We start from the raw sequence: 8,830 nt of genomic DNA on the forward strand, positions 1-8,830 counted from the left end.
CCGTGAAATTCCACTGCCTCCACATGGCACACATCATTTTTTGGGAAGTCACTATGTATAGAATGCTGGTCTCAGAGACATACAGAGTCTTAGAGGGGGCTTTACACTTATGAAGATAGATAGATAGATAATAGGTAGGTAAAACAGAAAACACAAAAGATCTGAAGTCAAAACATTTTCATCTATAGCTGTAAGATGGCTATTATTGTTAGAATGGCTGAGGAGTTTTTTGGAGGACAGTAGACTTTTTAATATCATGGAGAAGGAGGTCTGTATCACAGAAAGCAAGGAGAAAGCTCAGTGCTGGGATGTAAATTTGTGGAAAGATGGGAATAGATAACTCCTGAAGTTAAAGGAAGGATGTTGAATACATTTATCAGGCAGAACAGAGTAGGTCGTCTTTGGTAGCAAAGAGGAGGACAGTCAGAGGAACAGGATTGCTGTTTACATTTAATTTAATCTTCTGCTATAATGTAAAGCCTAGTGAGCCACATTGCAAACTAATATTACTGGTTCAGGCCAAATAGGCTACGGGAGTCTTTGTTTCTGTAATTGAAAAGCTATATAAGAATCAAAGATTTTCTGAATGAGCTATCATCTGCATCAACAAAATTCAATACACCATGGGAAGTGAAAGATGTGCTTGATTATGAATTATCTACTTTATTTAGAGGAACATATTTGCAACAAGGGTAAACAGCAAGCTTGCACATTTTTATTTGCTGAATCTGTTCACAGATTGGTGACAATTCTATTATTTATGTTAATGGATTCACAATGTTGATTATGGAATTTCTTTTCCTGACAGAAGAAGGAGGAGGAAGGACAAAGATTGTGTTTTCTCTTTAAAGTGCTTAATCCAATTTTCCAGTGTTTGAAATACTTGGAATATAGGAAGTTCATGCATTACATAGCTGGGTGTAGGGGGCTTTTGAATAGATGCACTTATTTCTGCCCCCAGGTCTAGCTATCTTAGCTCAATGAAGTAAGGAAGACTATATGTGATACTCAAAAATATCAAGTCTCTTTTCAGCTGAGAGTCCTAGAAAAAAAATTAAAACATATGGTGTAGTTTGAGAATGTGGCTCCTGCTACTTTTTAAAAATCAGGTGTGTTTCATATCAGACCCATTTCCTGACTCCTTTATATGCAATGGTAATTATGTTGATACTTACGTCTGACATTTTAAAATGTGATTCTGAATCTAAGAGAGCTGCAGGAAAAAGGCGAAGCAATGCACTTTGAGACATTTAATGCCTTTGCCATTAAGAGCCCTATAATATTTGTAAAATGTAAATATTGACAAATAAGTCAATTAGTTTAATACGGTTTAAGTCAAAATTTTCACTTCTATTCCATATCAAAATAACAGAAAGAAAAGAGAGGATTTAGTAACTTGGCCTTGAAAGATCTATTATGGAGACAGAAGGAAATTCCCCAAATTTCCTCCCAGCACTGAGATTTCCCCTTGCTTTCTGTGGTGTGGGCCTCCTTCTCCATGATACTAGCCTGAGGCTCTTGGAGGGCAAAGGATCTACCCCTCTAGTGAATTTTCACCTCCCTTTATCCTTAGGACAGTTATTATTTTTGAATCCACTATTGTGCCAAGTCAGTATTTCCATGACTTTCAGGGTCTCTATTGAATATCTGAAGACACTGGATAATGTTTGTTAATCTGTCACTGTCTTTTATCACCCCCAGATGGGACTGCCTAGCTGCGGGAAAACAAGCTCAGGGCTCCAGCTTTTTCGACATTATGGTGAGTTATAATTATTTCATTCTATATCACAATGTAATAATAATAGAAATAAAGTGCACAATAGATGTAATGAGCTTGAATCATCCTGAGACCATCCCCCTCAACCCCTCGTCTGTGGAAAAATTGTCTTCCATGAAACTGATACATGATGCCAAAAAGGCTGGGGACTGCTGGCATACAGTCTTAATACTTAAATCTGTGTATCTTTTACATATTTAGGACCGGATTGATTTCTTTCAAATTCTTGGAGAACTTATTTTCAACCTTCCCCATGGATTTTACTGCTCTTTCCCTATCTTACCTCCACTATTCCCCCTTGAACCTTTCAACACCTCCAAGTATTCTGTAATATATGTTATATATCAAATCCAAATCCGTTTTTTTTTTTTTTCAGAGATCTAGTCTCTCTCTGTTGCCCAGGCTGGAGTGCAATGGTGTGATCTTGGCTCACTGCAACCTCTGCCTCCCAGGTTCAAATGATTCTCCTGCCTCAGCCTCGTGAGTAGTGGTATTCAAGGTGCCCACCACCATGCCTGGCTAATTTTTGTATTTTTAGTAGAGACAGGGTTTTGCCATGTTGACCAGGCTGGTCTCGAACTCCTGACCTCATGATCTGCCCACCTGAGCCTCCCAAAGTGCTGAGATTACAGGTGTGAGCCACCTTGCCCAGCCTGCATCTGTTTTTTTCTATAAAGGGAATTATTCTTTGTTGTAGAATTTGGGCCTTTTTTTAAACCAGGGAAAGCACTAGAGTGTTCCCTGAAGACAAAAATGGCAACAAACTCGTAATTATAAAATCCTTTAATCATTTCTTAGCCTCCAACCCACCAAAGGTTAAAACACACACACATACACACAAACATACACACACACACACACACACACACACACACACACACCCTACCTTACTTCTCAGTAAACGATGCTTCTAATTTGGCCTTATTGGTAAATACTGACGTCTTCAGTGGGGGATGTCCTGGGTTTCTTTTTACCATTGAATTCTCAAAGTACCTCATTTATTTATCTTTGTTTTTACCTGACATTTATTACTTTCCATCATTAATAACACAGATCGTAGATCAAAAATAGACTAAAGATGAATAGGTTTAACATGTGTGCATCATAAAAGGCTGCTGTTCTGTGTTAAGTCACTGAAATCAGCTAGTATAAGAATATCTTGGTTGGCTGACAATGTTGCAGTAACCTGTGTGTGAGAAGGATATTTCCCTTGCACTGTTGGGCACCTTGGTGGACAATTGTGTGGTTAGTCTCATGCCATTTTAGGTGCCAATGCAAGTAAAATTTTAAAAAGCAAAGATCTTAGTTTGTAATATTAGTAAGAGTCCTCATTCATGTAAAGACTAATGTTATTAAAATTATTTTTGGAAGTACTTTGTCATATTCATACAACCTAAAAGTAGAGACATCATGATCAGAGGTCTAACACGTTTCATCTCTTTAGAGTAAGATGTCCATTAAATACTCTGTGTGAAAGACGGAGACACTATTTTTGTTTCTAGATGGTGAATGTCCTATTTTGCCCTTTTGTGCAAAAATAGCAGACTGATCTTGCCTAGGTCTAAGTGGAAATTTATCTGATAGGCCTGCGGGTCCATACCACCCCTATCCATGCACATATACACACCTTCCCCCCAGTATATATTTACACAAATAATTGGACTGGGAAACATAGTCTATGAGGAGAGAAATTGTATGCATGTGTGTCTAAGGTAAGAACAATTGAATTATAGGAGAGCTGTCCTGAGTCCATGAGGATTGCATGGGTCTAAATCTGTGCCTCTTTCTAGCTGTGCCTCAAATACATCCTAGTTTTGGCCAAACTGGGACTAAAGAAAGATCATCCTGTCTTGGGAATTCTGTGGGTTTTGTAATTCCTGCAAGCCAGGAAACAGCACCCCTGACAAGGTGATTATCTCCTAAAGGAGCAGTGCAAGACATAGAGGAGACCTTGATGCCCAGTGGGGCATGGCAGATGCCCAAGGTGCATGTTGGATGTCAAGCTGAGTCCTGGTGGGCAAATGGCAGCACCTGGTGAGCACAGATTTTCTGAGTGCTGTGTGAGGTGCCTGCTAGGCCCTTGCAGGAATACATGGAATGTTCTCTAAGAGGTTGAGGCTCACATCAGGATATAGAGACATTTAGGTAGTGGAATTTGAGTTTTCATGTTAATGCTAATGCATTTTCATTTGTCCCCAAATCTGGTAGGTAGGGCTTTGAGATATTTTGGTGATGTAAACTTTCAAGTGCATTGAAGGTGAGCTGATTTTGCCTGGAACCCAATTTTAAGTACAGTATTTCATAACAAGGTTTTTCAAGATTAGGGATATAAACACTTTAGTTAAATCTGTAAATTTAAGCCCACAATATTTTCATAAAACCCATTTTATGTAAAAATATATATCTCTCTCAACTCAGTTTAACTGGTTTCACCAAATTTGCATAAGTCATGTTAGCTCCTTGTATTTCTCAGTCCCAAACAACTAAAGCTACTGCTCAGTCTAGTTCATGAAGCCACCCAAACAGGGCAGGAGACACTGAGAATCCCAGCCCCCCATGGCTGGTGGGATTTTCTGGTGGGAGACTGAGACATTGGTGTGCTAGGGAGGGGCTCTGGTGGCCCATGTAATCTCAAAGTCATGCCATTTCCCTACCTTTCCAATGTTGAATCACTCTCTAGAATCATGCTTCTGTCTTGGTTTACCTTCTAAGCACTTCTGTTCTTTGAAGGAACTAGAGCCATTTTTAAAATATTACTCTTCATGCCCGGGGTTCTGATAATATTAACAGCTTTGGCCAGTTCTTATAGAGGACTGGACCCTGAGGAGAGATTACTTCCCCCATCTTCCACCTCTGGCATTAATTCATTATTCCTTGGGGCCATGATGCCATTGCCAACCAGATCTGGTATGCACTGCCCCCTGCTGTATTGCATCCTCTGGGTGATTCCACAAACTACCCAGAATATTCCCAGAGATTCTGATTCCCATCCGAGTCTTTTCTGCTTGCCCAGGGCTGTCGTGTACAAATCTAAATTGTATATGCAACATGTGGAGATTCTGATTAGTAGGTCTAGGGTGGGACCTGGGATCTGATGAGGCTGCTGGTCCGGGAACCACACCTCGAGAGGCAAGGCATTTCACCCAGAGTATTCCCTCCTCAGTCTCTTTCCCAGACTGGACCCAGACTTCCTCCTTTCTGATCCCTCTTATCAAAGTCACTACATATTTTTCCTTGCATTATCATGAACACTTTCTAAATAAAAAGTGCCAGGCCATCTGCTGATCCAAAGTGACATGAGAAATCAGCTGAGCAGATTCTCACTGTAAACCCAGGAGGCACATTCTGAGTGCATAGAAACTCACAAAATGAGAAGAATGTTGTAGAGAGGACAAATGAAGTTCTCTATCTCTTTCTCTTTTCTTGCAGGATTTTATCACTCAAAGCTATTAAGATAGTTCAGGCTTAGTAGCATTTGTCCTTTCCATAACATTCTTCTGCTTTGTGAGTTTCTATGCTGCTGTCAGAATGTGCCTCCTGGGTTTGCTGACAGTCACCAAGAAGCATGAATCTAAGTTATTTACAAAATGCTGAGTTTCAATCCACTGGATCTGATAAAATATGGGGTGGTGTGTTGTTCTCATTCCTTTTTTCCATGTTGTACCTTCAATTTCCTATAAACTATCATGCAAAACTGATGAAAGATGGTTGGAGTTAGAGTTTATTAGAGAGTTAGGATATTTTTAGAAAGGAGGAAAAAGGTTGAAGTGCTAGCTAAATCAGCATGCTTCCTTGAGTAGCCATAGAAAAATGCCTACTAACTGCACTTTCACGAGGAAAGTAGACCTTTCTACCTAGTGGTAACTTTGCTCTCTTGGATGAGTTTCATACCTGTGCTTCCCAAACATCTCATCCTAAACAAAAAGACTCTCATTCCTTGTATCCTATCCTTTCTCTGTCCGTTACAATGTCCTGAAGCCTTAGAGTGTGACATGGACTTCAGCTGGGTCCTTTCATTGTCTGATCATGCCACTGCTCTCCAGCCTGGGTGACAGAGTGATACTCTGTCTTAAAATATTAAAGAGCAAGTCCTTCAGCTTGACTTTGCTCTTTAATATTTCCACCAGTGGGAACTGTGGGCCTGAATGTTCCTTAATGGATTGGCCTATGAAAAAGCATATTAGCATCAAATACATTTAATTTTTTAAAAAGATAATACTGTTTAAATCCATTTGAGGAAAGAGTGTTCCTTCAATTAACACCATGTGGTGTGCTATACCTTGTAATATACCTATTACAGTAATCATTTGTTTTCTTTCTGTGCCTGGGGTCTGTTGAAATCAGAAAAGACCTAAGTCAATCTCTAATGGTCAAAAAAGTGTTAGAAATATGAGTAACCACTCAGGCTTAGGGCAAGCTTTACCTTTGATCTGTGATGTAATCTTTTCCCTGAGACCTGGTTTCCTTGTTGGTATGGATAAAATCTCCCAGGCTCTAAGAATCTCACAGAATCTCAGAAAAGGATCTGAGCCTATCCTTGATGTGGTACCATAGGAAAACAGGTGAACCTTCATTTTGGTCCTTGGCTAAGCTGGGGCTTACCAGATTTCTAAATCACTTATACCCTAGTAATAAGTTATAGAACCAAAGTTTCCATCCTGGTTTATGTCCATGTGGGACAATTCATGTGCTGAGAATATGAGTCTAGTATTATCAACTGGAAAGGGTTCCATTATTAGTGACCTGTTTTTTATTCACAAATTTTTAATAATTGGGAAGGGCTTTACCATTGGATCAGTTATTATTAACATAATTATCACTAGAGAAGCAACAAGATTTCCCTTTCTCTCATCTGTGGAGAACATGAAATCTAGAAAGATTCAGCCTGGGTGTGGCAGGTCATGCCCGTAATCTCAGCACTTTGGGAGGCCAAGGCAGGTGGAGCACCTGAGGTTGGGAGTTCGAGACCAACCTGGCCAATATGGTGAAACCCTGTCTCTACTAAAAATACAAAAGTTATCTGGGCATGATGGTGCAGGCCTGTAATTCCAGCTGCTCAGGAGACTGAGGCAGGAGAATCACTTGAACTTGGGAGGTGGAGGTTGCAGTGAGCCAAGGTCAGGCCACTGCTCTCCAGCTTGGATGACAGAGTGATACTCTGTCTTAAAAAGAAAAAAAAATCTAGAAAAATGCTGTAATTTCTCAAAGTCACACAGGATGTGAGCAGCCATCAAGTGCTTAAGCTTTAACTTCCTATTTAGAGCACTATTTAATAAGCTAGCTTGCACATACTTCTGAAGTCAAATGTGATTTTCAGAGTATTTCATTTTCTCTGTTATTAAAAAAACCCTCTATTTTGAAAATCCCTCTGGCTACAGCCCACATTTCTCTATAGACAGCAGCCTCAGAACGTGTGATTAAAAACGGAAATGTCCTTTTGGGAAACGATAATATGCTCTGAAACTCTGGTGCTTTTCCACTAGCAAAACAGTTAAGAGCATTTTTTACTCTTCATCATTTCTCACACCTCTAATACAAATGCTATTAGTATTAATAACATTGGGATTTGTATCTGATGTTTTCTGGAAGTGAGACACAGATGTACTGCCATCAGCAACATCTGGTAGTTTCTCTGCAGAACTGCTCATGGCTTTCTTGGGTCACACAACAGCACTACCACTGGCCTCATAGGAAAGATGAAACATCCTTTGGTGTTAAATATCTTCAGTGTTATTATCATTCCAGTTTGGCAGTAATAATTTGAATGACTATCCCGGAATATTCAATAAGCCAAACAGAGAGGTTGTCAGAATCATTGTGTGCGTATCACTGATGGACCATGTAGTTTAGCTCTTGCAACCTCTTTGTGTCTCACCTTCTCATTTCTGAGGTTCTTTACATAACCAGATTTTTTATTCTATTCCACATTTTACTTTACATATGATTTAGGTGCTGTTCTAAGAATTTTGTACATGTTAACATTGATTTGTATAACAGCCCTACTATAGGTAAGTACTGTTGTCACCTGTATTTACACATGAGGAAACTGAAGTCTACACATGTAATTTGTTCAAAGTCATACAGCTAGTGAGTGTCAGAGTTGCCATTGGAACCTGATCTGGCTCCAAAATTGATGCTTTTGATCCTGTAGGCTTCATCATGACATTGCCCTTTAGGCATAATTCCAGACAGCTTTCAATTTCTTAATTTGTTGTTTAGGAGGCCTTTCTTTTTCTTATTGATCAGTGCTTTGAGATTTATTCTGCCAGGGGTTAATTGTAAAATACATTTGGATTAATGATGAAAAAGACCACTGAATTCCTTGGTTAGCCTCATGAGCTCCCAGTGCCAATATTGAAGAATTTTCAGAAGATTCTTTTTGGGTAATTCTAATTTGATAAGTGCAAAGCTATGCTTGTAGAAATTCTATGGTTGAAGCACTCCAATCAAATCTCTCCATTACCCTTTCAGCCTCTCTTGTGGCTAACATGCACACTGGCAGACAGTCAGCAAATTGGAGAGTGAGCCTTAGCAAAACTGAATTTTGAAACAGATATGATTTACATGGGAAGTGACTTGAATCTTGATCTTGAACCAGAAAAACCTTCTTTCGACGAAACTCATTGTGAAGAAACTCATCTTTTCCTGAGTTTCTGAGAAGCCGAATGTTATGAAAACTTTTTATTTTTAACACCAGATATATTATCAATCCAGTTGAAGACAAGAATTATAGGAGATCTTTGCTGGACACTATGGCTCATGTCTGTAATCCCAGCACTTTGGGAGGCTGAGGTGGGTGAATCACGAGGCCAGGAGTTCGAGACCAGCCTGGCTAATATGGCCAACATGGTAAAACCCCGTCTCTACTAAAAAAGCAAAAAATTAGCTGAGTGAGGTGATAGGCACCTGTAATCCCAGCCACTTGGGAGACTGAGGCAGGAGAATAGTTTGAACCTAGGGGGTGGAGGTTGCAGTGAGCTGAGATCATGTCACTGTACTCCAGCCTGGTTGACAATGTGAGACCCTGTCTCAAAAAAAAAAAAACCCGACCCT

The sequence above is a fragment of the Cebus imitator genome, unplaced genomic scaffold (genome assembly GCF_001604975.1).
Source record: "Cebus imitator isolate Cc_AM_T3 unplaced genomic scaffold, Cebus_imitator-1.0 Scaffold327, whole genome shotgun sequence".
Taxonomy (NCBI): Eukaryota; Metazoa; Chordata; class Mammalia; order Primates; family Cebidae; genus Cebus; species Cebus imitator.